We start from the raw sequence: 16865 nt of genomic DNA, 5'->3' as shown, positions 1-16865 counted from the left end.
ATCAAACCAATCTTGATTTTTACTCTTTTCAATCAGAGAACCTGCAGGACTGCAATTAATATGGTTTGGGAAAAAAAAGGCTGATTCAAAGTAAACAACATCCTTCTGTTTACATGCAAATATTTATTTGTGAAACAGACAAATATTAGCGTAGATGCCATTCTTCTAATGATGTAGCAATACATAGGATGTTATGGGAAGTGTTTCCGGTTCCGGTTTATCTAATTAATGCAGCCTAAAAATCCTTTAACGGATTTGGATAATAAAAGCATATTAGTATGTTATGTGTATGCCAGGTAAAAGAGATGGGTCTTTAATCTAGATTTAAACTGCAAGAGTGTGTCTGCCTCCCAAACAATGTTAGGTAGGTTATTCCAGAGTTTAGGCGCCAAATAGGAAAAGGATCTGCCGCCAGCAGTTGATTTTGATATTCTAGGTATTATCAAATTGCCTGAGTTTTGAGAACATAGCGGACGTAGAGGATTATAATGTAAAAGGAGCTCATTCAAATACTGAGGTGCTAAACCATTCAGGGCTTTATTATTTAAGTTTATTTATTTAAGTAATAAGCAATATTTTAAAATCTATACAAAGCTTGATAGGGAGCGAGTGCAGTTTTGACAGGACCGGGCTAATATGGTCATACTTCCTGGTTCTAGTAAGAACTCTTGCTGCTGCATTTTGGACTAGCTGTAGTTTGTTTACTAAGCGTGCAGAACAACCACCCAATAAAGCATTACAATAATCTAACCTTGAGGTCATAAATGCATGGATTAACATTTCTGCATTTGACATTGAGAGCATAGGCCGTAATTTAGATATATTTTTGAGATGGAAAAATGCAGTTTTACAAATGCTAGAAACGTGGCTTTCTAAGGAAAGATTGCGATCAAATAGCACACTTAGGTTCCTAACTGATGACGAAGAATTGACAGAGCAACCATCAAGTCTTAGACAGTGTTCTAGGTTATTACAAGTGAAGTTTTTAGGTCCTATAATTAACAACTCTGTTTTTTCAGAATTTAGCAGTAAGAAATTACTCGTCATCCAGTTTTTTATATCGACTATGCAATCCATTAGTTTTTCAAATTGGTGTGTTTCACCGGGCTGCGAAGAAATATAGAGCTGAGTATCATCAGCATAACAGTGAAAGCTAACACCATGTTTCCTGATGATATCTCCCAAGGGTAACATATAAAGCGTGAAGAGTAGCGGCCCTAGTACTGAGCCTTGAGGTACTCCATACTGCACTTGTGATCGATATGATACATCTTCATTCACTGCTACGAACTGATGGCGGTCATATAAGTACGATTTAAACCATGCTAATGCACTTCCACTGATGCCAACAAAGTGTTCAAGTCTATGCAAAAGAATGTTATGGTCAATTGTGTCAAACGCAGCACTAAGATCCAATAAAACTAATAGAGAGATACACCCACGATCAGATGATAAGAGCAGATCATTTGTAACTCTAAGGAGAGCAGTCTCAGTACTATGATACGGTCTAAATTCTGACTGGAAATCCTCACATATACCATTTTTCTCTAGGAAGGAATATAATTGTGAGGATACCACCTTTTCTAGTATCTTGGACAGAAAAGGGAGATTCGAGATTGGTCTATAATTAACTACTTCTTTGGGGTCAAGTTGTGTTTTTTTGATGAGAGGCTTAATAACAGCCAGTTTGAAGGTTTTGGGGACATATCCTAATGACAATGAGGAATTAATAATAGTCAGAAGAGGATCTATGACTTCTGGAAGCACCTCTTTTAGGAGCTTAGATGGTATAGGGTCTAACATACATGTTGTTGGTTTAGATGATTTAACAAGTTTATACAATTCTTCCTCTCCTATAGTAGAGAATGAGTGGAACTGTTCCTCAGGGGGTCTATAGTGCACTGTCTGATGTGATACTGTAGCTGACGGCTGAATGGTTGCAATTTTATCTCTAATAGTATCGATTTTAGAAGTAAAGTAGTTCATAAAGTCATTACTTCTGTGGTGTTGAGAAATGTCAACACTTGTTGAGGCTTTATTTTTCGTTAATTTAGCCACTGTATTGAATAAATACCTGGGGTTATGTTTGTTTTCTTCTAAAAGAGAAGAAAAGTAATCGGATCTAGCAGTTTTTAATGCTTTTCTGTAGGATAGGTTACTTTCCCGCCAAGCAATACGAAATACCTCTAGTTTTGTTTTCCTCCAGCTGCGCTCCATTTTTCGGGCTGCTCTCTTTAGGGTGCGAGTATGCTAATTATACCATGGTGTCAAACTGTTTTCCTTAACCTTCCTTAAGCGTAAAGGAGCAACTTTATTTAAAGTGCTAGAAAAGAGAGAGTCCATAGTTTCTGTTACGTCATCAAGTTGTTCTGAGGTTTTGGATATGCTAAAGAATTTGGTTACATCAGGAAGATCACTTAAAAAGCAGTCTTTTGTGTTAGAAGTGATGGTTCTTCCATACTTGTAACAAGAAGTAGAATTTACAATTTTGGCTATATGAAGTTTGCACAGAACTAAATAATGATCTGAGATATCATCACTTTGCTAAATAATTTCAACACCATCAACATCAATTCCATGTGACAGTATTAAACCTAGAGTATGATTTCGACAATGAGTAGGTCCTGAAACGTGTTGTCTAACCCCAGTAGAGTTCAAAATGTCTATAAATGCTGATCCCAATGCATCTTTTTCATTATCAACATGGATATTAAAATCACCAACTATTAAAACTTTATCTGCAGCCAGAACTAACTCGGATGTAAAATCATCAAACTCTTTAATAAAGTCTGTATGGTGCCCTGGTGGCCTGTAGCCAGTACAAACATAACAGGGGATTTATCATTAACATTTCTTTCTCTGGATAATGTTATATGAAGCACCATTACTTTTAACGAGTTATACTTGAAGCCTGCCCTCTGAGAAATCCTGAAAACGTTGTTATAAATTGAAGCAACACCTCCACCTTTTCCTTTTAGACGCGGCTCATGTTTATAACAGTAGTCTTGGGTGGTGGACTCATTTAAAATAATGTAATCATAAGGTTTTGGCCAGGTTTCTGTCAAACACAGTACATCTATATTATGATCAGTGATCATATTATTTACAAAAAGTGTTTTCGTAGAAAGGGATCTGATATTCAATAAGCCAAGCTTTATCATTTGTTCATCCATATTGCTTCTGTTTTTTATTTGTTGAACCTCAATTAAATTGTTAATCTTAACTTGGTTTGGACGTTTTTTGTTTTTTCTAGTTCGGGGAACAGACACAGTCTCTATAGTGTGATATCTAGGTGAAAAAGTCTCTATGTGCTGAGAATTAACTGACCTCTGTGACGGGAGGCAGCTAGCAGACGGTCGGTTTAGCCAGTCTGTCTGCTTCCTGACCTGGGCCCCAGTTAGTCAAGTATAAATACTAAGACTATTTGCCATATTTCTAGAGAGAAGAGTGGCGCCACCCCAGGAGGGATGAAGACCATCTCTTTTAAACAGGTCAGGTCTGCCCCAAAAGCTCGTCCAATTGTCTGTGAAACCTATGTTATTCTGTGGGCACCACTTAGACATCCAGACATTGAGTGATGACAATCTGCTATGCATCTCATCACCACGGTAAGCAGGGAGGGGACCAGAGCATATTACAGTGTCTGACATCGTGCTTGCAAGTTCACACACCTCTTTAATGTTATTTTTAGTGATCTCCAACTGGCGAAGTCGAACATCATTAGCGCCGGCATGAATAACAATCTTACTGTATTTACGTTTAGCATTAGCCAGCACTTTTAAATTTGCCAAGATGTCAGGCGCTCTGGCTCCCGGTAAACATTTGACTATGGTGGCTGGTGTCTCTATATTCACGTTCCGTACAATAGAATCACCAATAACTAGAGCACTTTCATCAGGTTTCTCAGTGGGTGCATCACTGAGTGGGGAGAACCTGTTTAATGTTTTGATCGGAACAGAAGAGCGGTGTTTTGACCCACGACTACTATGCCTCACCGTCACCCAGTTGCCCTGCTGCAGGGGCTCTGTTTCCTGAACCGAACAATGTACAGGAATCCCTGAGCTAAATGCATCCAAAGTTGTATCTAGAGCCCTAACATTCTTACTGTCCTCAATTAAAGTTTGGCTGCGTGTCTCTAATTCTGAAATCTTCTCTGTCAGCCTAACTATTTCCCTGCATTTATCACATGTGAATCCCTCATCTGCGACAGAGATAGATAAACTGTACATGTGGCAAGAGGTGCAAGTAACAATGACAGGAGCAGCCATTACTCTACGTGCTTGATGAAATATTCTTCTTACTGCGGTTGTTTGATGAACTTGTAAAAAACTGGAGCGAGAAAAGAAAACAGCGATAGGTTAGAATGAAAACGCTAATGACAAGCTAACGAGTGCTAACGCTTTGCAGGTGTACTGCACTCACGGATATAAAATAAAAGTGAACGATCAAAGTTAATCTGATTAGATTGATCGGTAATATCAGAAATATGGTGTGAATTAAGTTATATTTTACCACTTTAAAAAACAGAGAGTGATAGTAAGATAAAGATTCTAGAGAAAAAATTAAATAAAAACAGCTACACGGAGCTATGATTTGCTACAGAAGGCCAACAGGAAGTAGAGAAAACACTGTCCAACAGCGACACCCGCGTGATGGGGACACTATACTGTCAACAAGCACCGTCCTTCGGATGAGACATTAAACCGAGGTCCTGACTCTCTGTGGTCAGTAAATATCCCAGGATGTCTTTCGAAAAGAGTAGAGGTGTGACCTCGGCATCCTGGCTAAATTCGTCCATTGGCCTCTGACCATCATGGCCTCCTAACAATCCCCATATCTGATGATTGGCTTCATCACGCTGTCTCCTCTCCACCAGTAAGCTGGTGTGTGGTGGGTGTTCTGGCGCAATATGGCTGCCGTCGCATCATCCAGGTGGATGCTGCACACTGGTGGTGGATGAGGAGATACCCCCTGACTATGTAAAGCACTTTGAGTGCCTAGAAAAGCGCTATATAAATGTAATGAATTATTATTATTATTACTTCTTTATAAATGAAACAAGAATTTATTGAGCTATTCTATAGATTATATGGATCTAAAACTAATGAACAGACACACACACACACACACACAAACATACATACACATACACACACAGTTGCAACGGATTTATGAGGTGAGTTATGGAGAAAATCTCTACTAAATTCACAGGCGTTCCAAGACTCAATAAAAGCAGAGCCCTAGTTTATCTTTACAACTTAATAACGACCTTGCACCATTTCAGCAATAGATAGAGGTTTTGTTTGCCTTTACTTGTGGTTGTGCTGCTGACAGCGGCGTTGATTCGTCTCCTTGGCTCGCATTGAGCTGAAAGGGGAATCCCGGCTGGGATTCGCTGTTGCGTAGATGACGTCTGGGGATACCCTTTGCCTTGATTGGTTGGTTGACTGCCCGGCGATTTTGCGAGATTCAACAGCTCTTGCCTTGACTGTGGACCAAGTTTCTTCTGAGTCTTCTCGTTGCACCGTGTAAGCTTTGAAGATTCTGTCACGGAAAGTTGAAGTTCTTTATGACTTGCAAGCAAGCTGATGGCCAGAAGCCGGTGGTTGGAAGGGTAAGCAAGCGAAAAGCAATTCGGGCATGGTGGTTTTAAGAGGAAGATTTTGATCCGTCCCATGCCATGATCCTCCAATCGACGGGATGCAAGGCGGAGCGTGCATACCTTAACATGGCACTTCACTTTAATACATGGGGACATAACTTTGTAGGTTTGTTTAATAAATTCTCTAACGTGTTGTGCAGCACACATCATTCAAAATACCATCTTTTCATTCAGTTCATAGTCTTGCAAATATCTCTGCCATTCATTCAATACTAAAGTTCCCATATCTTACACACATTAAAAATCTGCTGACAGTTATAAAAAACATACATAAAACATTGGTTAGAGTTGCACCGATTACCTTGAGCACATCAAACATATGTAAGACATAAAACATTATTTGTGAATATAGTTAAACCTTCAGATTTCTTAATGGCTGTCCTTTTGAGATAGTTTGTTGAAAAGTTCAGTTTTGTAGAAAGATTTTCAAGCAAGCAGCAGTCATGGGATGGGTCCTGTATTCGTTCTTTGTGTTGAGGTCCACTAATTATAAACGATTCCTGTGGCGTTTCCATACATTGGGATCATGTGATGCTGTGATACACAGGGTCCTTGTATCTTGTAAAAAGAGTTAATTAAATCAGCTCCCTTTTAGGGACTCAGGATGTCAATGTCCCATTAGTTTTCTCATAAGCGGTAGTATTTTGCAACAGACTTGTTCTCTGTTGTATGATCACATTATCACTTAACTTAAAGGGATAGTTCACCCAAAAATCTAAATTATGTCATTAATAACTCACCGTCAAGTTGTTCCGAACCCGTGAGACCTCCTTTTATCTTCAGAACAGTTGAATATATTTTAGATTTAGTCCGAGAGCTCTCAGTCTCTCCATTGAAACTGTGTGTACGGTCTACTGTCCATGTCCAGAAAGGTAAGAAAAACATCACCAAAGTAGTCCATGTGACATCAGAGGGTCAGTTAGAACCCTAACTCTGGAATTGACTGTGGAGTATGGCGACGGCCGTGCGCAACGGCAGTCTGCCAGGTCATGCTGGAGCGCACGCAAACAACATTGACAAATTTGCCTTCCTAAAAATAACCCAGATTGTGTTCTAAATATACACACAAAACCCGTAAACTAGCCGACATAGTTCAAAGATTATTTGTTTTAAACTATGTGTTTGCACTACTGCTACTATCCGTGTGAAGTTTCCATTCAGGCCAACAACAACAATCTGGCTGTGAACGCGTCGATCATCGTGGCTTCTATCTCAATCCATGGAGCCAATATGTAGTTTATGCCAAAATTCTAAACAATGGCCGTGCTACCCAACCACCAACCTGGACATATACTCGAGGAGCTGAGAACTTGAAACAACCGCACCGAAAAATTATCTACCTGATGGCAATCCTCCTGCTAGCTGGTGATATTCAACAGAACCCAGGGCCTCGCCTGGCCTCCGCTGGCGATCTGCTGCCTTTTTTGGATGTTTTGGGATTTTCCTCCTGCTTTGGGCAATTCCTCCGTCAGCGAGTGAAGGTGTGCACGGGGGGGACCTGTTGCAGCGGGGGGATAGCGGCGGTGAGTGGAGTAGCCTGGCTGCTTCGTCCTGGCTGGGGAGCGGCGCTTTTGACGTGGCACTTTTTTCTGGTGCTGATGCACAGTGTGCTGTCCCTGCTTTGGATGTTGCGGCCGCGGTTGTTGGGGACTTGCCTAGGATGTTGTGTGGAGAGCGCTCCTGTCCGCGAGTGCCGGGTGGTGGTGAGTTTCAAACTTTGACTGCTTCGCCCTCACAAGAAAATGGGGCCAACCAAACTGCAAATCCAGTTAAAAAGCCCACTTATAATCAGCAACACTGGGGACTAAACCCGGCGATTCGGAAAAAATCGAAGAATTAACTTTTTTAAAACTCTTAATCATGCGAAACTGATCTGGGATCCACAATCCAAACCCAAGGGATTACTTGGCGGACATTTAAATATACGTAGAATTGTCTCTAAAAGCATGTGTTTATAATCTGTTTAGGAGGGATAGAAATAAGGGCAGGGGGGGGATTGCTAGTATATGTTTAAAACACAATAACATGTAACCTCATTGAATGGTCACAGGAAATAGACATGGAGTATATTGGGTTGAATATGTCACTATCTCCTCAAATGTCTTTCACTGTCATTTGCCTATATCAACCACCATCAACCAATAACGTATTTTATGAGCATCTCCATAATATTCTTAAGCAATGTGATGGTAAAAAGGAGTTAATACTAATGGGTGACTTTAATATAAATTGGGAGAAAAAAACTGAGAGAAAAAAACTTAAAGAGATAACAAATAAATTCAATCTTTCCCAACTGATACAAGGTCCAACACGAATAACCAACTCCTCTCAGACTCAAATTGATCTGATATTTACGAATAGACCTGAGAGAGTAACTACATCACATAATCTGCTGACTGGTCTGTCCGATCATAATATCACACTGCTGGTAAGGAAACTAACTAGAAAAAAAATACGTAAATTCGACCTCAAGAAATCGATTCTATGAGAAAATTCCTAAAAATGAAACAAGTAATTTAGAAAAAGCTATAAACCAAATTGACTGGTCTGACCTCCTAACCAGCAGAGACACTGAGATTAGCTGCAGTACTTTTATTTCTACTATTACTGAGATAAGAGCAGCTTTCACAAGAAAGGTGAAATGTAAACATGGACAAAAGACCACCTTACCATGGCTAAATGACATTCTCTGGCAACAAATGAAAGAAAGATATTTTGCTTTAAAGAGGGCTCTAAAATCAGGGCATAGTAGCGACCGGCTCACCTTCACAACTCTCCGAAATAAGGTTTTAAGGAATTTAAGAAAATCTAAGGCAGAGTTTTTTATTAGAATTATTAATGAAGCTCAAGGAAATGGGAAACTTATTTGGAGAAATCTTAATAAATTAACTGGTCGGAATAAAGAACAAAGGATAACTTTACCTGAACTCAAAGTGAATGGAATCCTGACCCAAGATAATGATATGTTAGCAAGAACATTTAATGATTTCTTTATAAATTCAGTCAGGGAGCTGGCTCAAGGTATCCCAACTGAAACTATAACATCTATTCCTATTGACAAAGCTAAACCTATTTTTAAAATAAAGGAAATATCTGAATCAGAGGTTATAAAAATCATAACCTCGCTAAAAAATTCAAAAGTAAGGGATTCACATGGTTTAGATACCTCATTTTTAAAATTACACAGGGACGCACTTGCTCGCCCTATTGCACATCTGATCAACCTGTCAGTTAGGCAAAGTACTTTTCCAAGCTCCTGGAAAAAAGCAGTAGTATCTCCGATCTATAAGTCTGGTGATAAAGCAATGGTATCAAATTATAGACCCATTAGTATTTTATCAGTGATATCCAAGGTGACCGAAAAATGGGTAGCAGAACAGCTGAAAAAACATCTAAACTTGGGCTACACCCCTTTGCATCCAATGCAATTTGGATTTCGTACACAAACCATTCTACAGAGACAGACAAACTGTTTCCTCCTTGAAAATATTAAGTTATAATTAGATGAGGGTGGTATAATAGGTGCAGTGTTTCTGGACCTTAAAAGGCTTTTGACACTGTGAATCACCGGACACTATTATCAAAATTATCTTTTTTTAATTTCTCAGATGAGGCCATGAAATGGATGGAGTCATATTTAACTAACAGGAAACAGAGTGTACATATTGGTAATTCTTACTCTTCATATCTTGATTGTAATATTGGTGTACCCCAGGGGTCAGTATTGGGCCCTATCTTGTTTAGCCTGTACATTAATTGTTTGCCTTCAGTCTGTCAATCTGTTAATGTGCAAATGTATGCAGATGATACAGTTCTTTATTTGCATACCAAGAACAAACAACAGGCTGCAACTAAATTAACCGAAGCACTGGTGCATGTTTCCGAATGGCTAGAAATGTCAGATCTGCTTCTTAATATTAATAAAACAGTCTGTATGTTCTTTTCTAAGAGGTCCACAAGTGCACAGCAGGCTGATGTTTTTTATTGAAGGAGAAAAACTCATGGTTGTGTCTGAGTTTAAATACCTTGTTATTATTTTAGATTCTAATTTAACTTTTAAAAAGCATGTTAAAAAGGTGGCTAATACCATTAGATATAATCGGCTAACTTCAGACACATAAGGCCTTATTTAACAACAGAGGCAGCCAAACTCTTTATGTATGCCATGATTTTTTCTCACATATCATATTGTTTTACAAGCTGGTCCCAAGCAAATGTGACAACTCTTAAACCAATAGAAAATCTTTATAAGCAAACCTAAAAAATATTAGATCAAAAACCTATCAGCTATCACCACTGCAATATTATTACTAAATATAATTTATTCAATTTTGATAGTTTTTTACATTATCTAGATGCCTGCCTTATTTTTAAAAATTTACATGGCCTTGCACTTCCACCATTGGGTGAATTTATACAACAGAAGAACAGTAGTGGCAGGGCAACAAGGGCAGTTACCAGGGGAGACTGTGTTGTACCGTATAGACGTAGTAAGTTTGGCCAAATAGTCTTCTCAGTACGGGCCTCAAATTATTGGAACTGCCTCCCTATGGAACTCAGAGAGAGCACCAGCTATTTATCATTTAAATTTACACTTAAGAAATGGATTAAAAACACTCAAAACTGCAATCATTAATAGTTGGTTTATCTTATCTTAGGTACTGCCCTTCTTTGTATTGTATTTATTATCATGTATCTATTTTGTTAAATTGTTTTCTGTTTTACATGTATTTGTTTTTTGTATTATGATGCTTTTTTCTTCCTGCCAAGGGACTACAGATGAAAATTAGCTCTCTAGCTAACTCTGGCACATTTACATTTTGAGTGTAAAAAAAAAATGTTAATTAATGTGCATTGTCCCTTTTAAATAAAAAAAAAAAAAAAAAAAAAAAAAAAAAATATTTTGAAGCATTGAAAATACATTTTGGTCTAAACATAGCAAAAACTATGACTTTATTCAGCATTGTCTTCTCTTCCGTGTCTGTTGTGAGAAAGTTCAAAACAAAGCAGTTTGTGATATGCGGTTTGCGAACGAATCATTCGATGTAACCGGATCTTTTTGAACCAATTCACCAAAATCGAACTGAAACGTTTTAAACAGTTTGTGTCTCCAATACGCATTAATCCACAAATGACTTTGAAGCTGTTAACTTTTTTTAATGTGGCTGACACTCCCTCTGTGTTCAAACAAACCAATATCCCGGAGTAATTCATTTACTCAAACAGTACACTGACTGAACTGCTGTGAAGAGACAACTGAAGATGAACACCGAGTCGAGCTAGATAACGAACAAAAGACTAACTCGTTCTCGAGTCAAGAACCGTTTCTGTCAGACGCGTCCAATTTGAGAACCGAGGAGCTGATGATATTGCTCATGTGTGATTCAGTGTGAAGGAGACTGATACACAGAGCGTCTGAACTGAACGGATTCTTTTGGTGACTGATTCTGAACTGATTCTGTACTAATTTTATGAGCCCAGGTAAACCGAAGGCTTGAATCAAGGGCAATCATCACCAATGACACCATTACGTCGAGCGCAAAAGAACCGGCGAACCGTTTTCTTCAACCGGTTTATTGAATCGAACTGTCCGAAAGAAGTACTGCTGATCCGAAAATCGATGCAACCGGTTCTTGACTCATGAACGAGTCAATGTTTTGTTCATTATCTGGCTCGGCTCGGTGTTCATCTTCAGTTCTCTCTTCACAACAGTTTAGTCAGTGTACTGTTTGAGTAAATGAATTACTCCAGGATATTGGCTTGTTTGAACTCAGAGGGAGTATCAGCCACATTAAAAAAGTTAACAGCTTAAGTCATTTGTGGATTAATGTGTATTTGCGACGCGAACCGTTTAAAACGATTCAGTTCGATTTGGTGAACTGCTTAAAAAGGTCACACTTTATTTTAGGGTCCAATTCTCACTATTAACTAATCATTAACTATGACTTTTACCTCAATTAACTCCTTATTTGCTGCTTATTAATAGTTTATAAGGTAGTTGTTAAGTTTAGGTTATTGGGTAGGATTATGGATGTCATGCATTATATGTACTTTATAAGAACTAAATAAACAGCCAATATGTTAATAATAGACATGCTAATAAGCAACTAGTTATTAGTGTGAATTGGACCCTATACTAAAGTGTTACCCTTAAAAAATATCAGGTTACATCGAATGATTCATTTGCGAACCGGATATCACAAACTGCTTTGTTTTGAACTCTCTCACAACAGACACGGAAGAGAAGACAATGCTTAATAAAGTCGTAGTTTTTGTTATTTTTGGACCAAAATGTATTTTCAATGCTTCAAATAATTCTAACTGACCCTCTGATGTCACATGTATCCAAATTCCTTAGCATATCCAAAACCTCAGAACAACTTGATGATGTAACAGAAACTATGGACTCTCTCTTTTATAGCACTTTAAATACAGTTGCTCCTTTACGCTTAAGGAAGGTTAAGGAAAACAGTTTGACACCATGGTATAATGAGCATACTCGCACCCTAAAGAGAGCAGCCCGAAAAATGGAGCGCAGCTGGAGGAAAAACAAAACTAGAGGTATTTCATATTTCTTGGTGGGAAAGTAACCAATCCTACATAAAAGCATTAAAAACTGCTAGATCCAATTACTTTTCTTCTCTTTTAGAAGAAAACAAACATAACCAGGTATTTATTCAATACAGTGGCTAAATTAACGATAAATAAAGCCTCAACAAGTGTTGACATTTCCCAACACCACAGCAGTAATGACTTTATGAACTACTTTACTTCTAAAATCGATACTATTAGAGATAAAATTGCAACCATTCAGCCGTCAGCTACAGTATCACATCAGACAGTGCACTATAGACCCCCTGAGGAACAGTTCCACTCATTCTCTACTATAGGAGAGGAAGAATTGTATAAACTTGTTAAATCATCTAAACCAACAACATGTATGTTAGACCCTATACCATCTAAGCTCCTAAAAGAGGTGCTTCCAGAAGTCGTAGATCCTCTTCTGACTATTATTAATTCCTCATTGTCATTAGGATATGTCCCCAAAACCTTCAAACTGGCTGTTATTAAGCCTCTCATCAAAAAACCACAACTTGACCCCAAAGAACTAGTTAATTATAGACCAATCTCGAATCTCCCTTTTATGTCCAAGATACTAGAAAAGGTGGTATCCTCACGATTATATTCCTTCTTAGAGAAAAATGGTATATGTGAGGATTTCCAGTCAGGATTTAGACCGTATCATAGTACTGAGACTGCTCTCCTTAGAGTTACAAATGATCTGCTCTTATCATCTGATCGTGGGTGTATCTCTCTATTAGTTTTATTGGATCTTAGTGCTGCGTTTGACACAATTGACCACAACATTCTTTTGCATAGACTTGAACACTTTGTTGGCATCAATGGAAGTGCATTAGCATGGTTTAAATCGTACTTATATGACCGCCATCAGTTCGTAGCAGTGAATGAAGATGTATCATATCGATCACAAGTGCAGTATGGAGTACCTCAAGGCTCAGTACTAGGGGCCACTACTCTTCATGCTTTATATGTTACCCTTGGGAGATATCATCAGGAAACATGGTGTTAGCTTTCACTGTTATGCTGATGATACTCAGCTCTATATTTCTTCGCGGCCCGGTGAAACACACCAATTTGAAAAACGAATGGAATGCATAGTCAATATAAAAAACTGGATGACGAGTAATTTCTTACTGCTAAATTCTGAAAAAACAGAGGTGTTAATTATAGGACCTAAAAACTCTGCTTGTAATTCCTAGAACACTGTCTAAGACTTGATGGTTGCTCTGTCAATTCTTCGTCATCAGTTAGGAACCTAGGTTTTCTATTTGATCGCAATCTTTCCTTAGAAAGCCACATTTCTAGCATTTGTAAAACTGCATTTTTCCATCTCAAAAATATATCTACATTACGGCCTATGCTATCAAAGTAAAATGCAGAAATGTTAATCCATGCATTTATGACCTCAGGGTTAGATTATTGTAATGCTTTATTGGGTGGTTGTTCTGCACGCTTAGTAAACAAAGCTAAAGCTAGTCCAAAATACAGCAGCAAGAGTTCTTACTAGAACCAGGAAGTATGACCATATTAGCCCAGTCCTGTCAACACTGCACTGGCTCCCTATCAAACATCGTATAGATTTTAAAATATTGCTTATTACTTATAAAGCCCTGAATGGTTTTGCACCTCAGTATTTGAATGAGCTCCTTTTACATTATAATCCTCTACGTCCGCTGCGTTCTCAAAACTCAGGCAATTTGATAATACCTAGAATATCAAAATCAACTGTGGGCAGCAGATCCTTTTCCTAATTGGCGCATAAACTCTGGAATAACCTACCTAACATTGTTCAGGAGGCAGACACACTCTTGCAGTTTAAATCTAGATTAAAGACCCATCTCTTTAACCTGGCTTACACATAACATACTAACGTGCTTTTAATATCCAAATCCGTTAAACGATTTTTAGGCTGCATTAATTAGGTAAACCGGAACCGGAAACACTTCTCATAACACCCTATGTACTTGCTACATCGTTAGAAGAATGGCATCTACGCTAATATTTGTCTGTTTCTCTCTTATTCCGAGGTCACCGTAGCCACCAGATCCAGTCTGTATCCAGATCAGAGGGTCACTGCAGTCACCCGGATCCAGTACGTATCCAGACCAGATGGTGGATCAGCAACTAGAAAGGACCTCTACTGCCCTGAAAGACAGCCGAGACCAGGATAACTAGAGCCCCAGATACAGATCCCCTGTAAAGACCTTGTCTCAGAGGACCACCAGGACAAGACCACAGGAAACGGATGATTCTTCTGCACAATCTGACTTTGCTGCAGCCTGGAATTGAACTACTGGTTTCGTCTGGTCAGAGGAGAACTGGCCCCCCAACTGAGCCTGGTTTCTCCCAAGGTTTTTTTCTCCATTCTGTCACTGATGGAGTTTCGGTTCCTTGCCGCTGTCGCCTCTGGCTTGCTTAGTTGGGGTCGCTTCATCTACAGTAATATCGTTGACTTGATTGCAAATAAATGCACAGACACTATTTAACTGAACAGAGATGACATCACTGAATTCAATGATGAACTGCCTTTAACTATCATTTTGCATTATTGACACACTGTTTTCCTAATGAATGTTGTTCCGTTGCTTTGACGCAATGTATTTTGTTTAAAGGGCTATATAAATAAGGGTGACTTGACTTGACTTGACATGGACTACTTTGATGATGTTTTTCTTACCTTTCTGGACATGGACAGTAGACCGTACGCACAGTTTCAATGGAGGGACTGAGAGATCTCAGACTAAATCTAAAATATATTAAACTGTGTTCCGAAAATAAAAGGAGGTCTCACGGGTTTGGAACAACATGACGGTGAGTTATCAATAACATCATTTTTGGGTGAACTATTTCTTTAATGTCGCAAGGTCCTTTAGCCATTTGTTTCCTTGAGAGGAAAGGGGTCCAGACAATCTTGAGCATTGTTTTTCCTCATCTAATCATTAACTGTGTTCAGATCTCAGATGGGAGGAAGTAGGCTTTTATAATTACTTTGGCAGAAGCAGCTGATTCTCCAGTTATTGGCATGACTGTTCATTGAGTCCCCCTTACAGTCCCCCTTTTGCGCTGTGATGTTCCTGGTGTGAACATCGGCGGGCACTAGAACAAGAGACAGAGAGAACAGACACACACAAGACACAAACAACATCTCCATCTTTGGCTGAATTCTGGTGCAGGACTTGGGTAATCTGGGATAGATGGGTTAGGAATACTTCAACTGATAGGGGTGCGTCTTTAGGGTTAGTTGTAATTGGGTTCGCTATTGATCGATCTAATCGTCAGTGGTTCGATGAAGCGTCATGGGCGTAATCTCAATCAGGTTGATCGGATTCTCCAATTCAGGTTCTTGGTCAGTTTTATCACGTCGAAAAATGCGCAGGACGCCAGACATGCTTTCATTGACAGACTCTTGTACGGCATTTACTCGCTTGTGCAGGAGGAAGGCCAGTGTCAAGGCCACAATATATCCTATGATAGTAGAGATGCACAGCGCTGTGTCAGCGGCAGACCAAGACCGAATGATTGGCGCGCCAGTGGGCGGAAGGTGAGCTATAGCTTATAAGGCTGTATCCACAGAAGTCAAATCAATAAGTTGCGTTCCTTCCTCCCTGATCCTTTCTTCCAATTCTGGATCAAGGACGAAGGAATGCTGTTTGAAGAACGGTGAAATTTCAAGTTCAGCCTGATACTCGTTGTCTGTGAGGTGATACAATGCTAGATCGTCAATATGGAGGATCGAGCCCTTAGGGACATTGATGCACAGAGTTTGGTTAGGCAAGATAATGCGCGTGGCAGTGTCGTGTTGATCGTGGTGAGGGTGGCAGTGCGCACAGGGGTATTGACTAGCCATCGGTTCCCTATGATTTCGGCTTGTGTTACCTCAATTTGAGACCGTGGGGTAGCTTCGGCAGGGCAGCTAGTGTCGGGTCTAATGGATTCTAGGCCGCAGATGCCCTCAGTATTATCGCGGATGAATGGTTACTTGGGCAAAGGTAATGAATATCTTTAGTGAGCGTACAATCTTTAGGTTTGGTGCTATATACATGACTTCAGGGGTGTGTATTTTGACATAGGTGCTCCCTTGCCAAAATCTCACATTCACAACTTCTTTGAGTCTGTAAATGTTATTTTAGTCGATAATGGGCAAACTAAGAAGAAAGGTCAAGTCGCCCGTTTCTGGGCTTATGTATAAGGAAATAGCGCTACCCAGGGAAAAGGCGAGATGGGTTTGGATGGGGCTAGCAGGGCGCGGATTGGCCGAGGCTAGAATGCTTTGGACCAAGCTAAGAGGTATTAAATAGTATTGGATTCGACACATGGCTAAGCTATTGATTGATAGTGCCGTTCAGGGACTTCCCAAAGGTCTGTAGGGCTTGTCTCTAAATTGCAAGTTGTTGTCGTATTACTGGCATTTCATCGTAGATTTCACCCACATGTTGCCTAACAGTGGCCAGGTTAACAGCGTTGGCAGTGTTCATGCTGATGTTGAACAGGGTTCCTACAGCTGCCGAAGCCCCAGAAGGGCGCCCAAGAATCGTTTGGACCGCCGGTTGTACCCACTTAATTCTGTCTGGATTGCAGTCATTTTCTGTATTTATAGCAGCATGTGGTTCACATCTGCTTG

This window comes from Carassius carassius, chromosome 27, assembly GCF_963082965.1.
Source record: "Carassius carassius chromosome 27, fCarCar2.1, whole genome shotgun sequence".
Taxonomy (NCBI): Eukaryota; Metazoa; Chordata; class Actinopteri; order Cypriniformes; family Cyprinidae; genus Carassius; species Carassius carassius.
Note: the sequence above shows the minus strand (reverse complement) of the source record.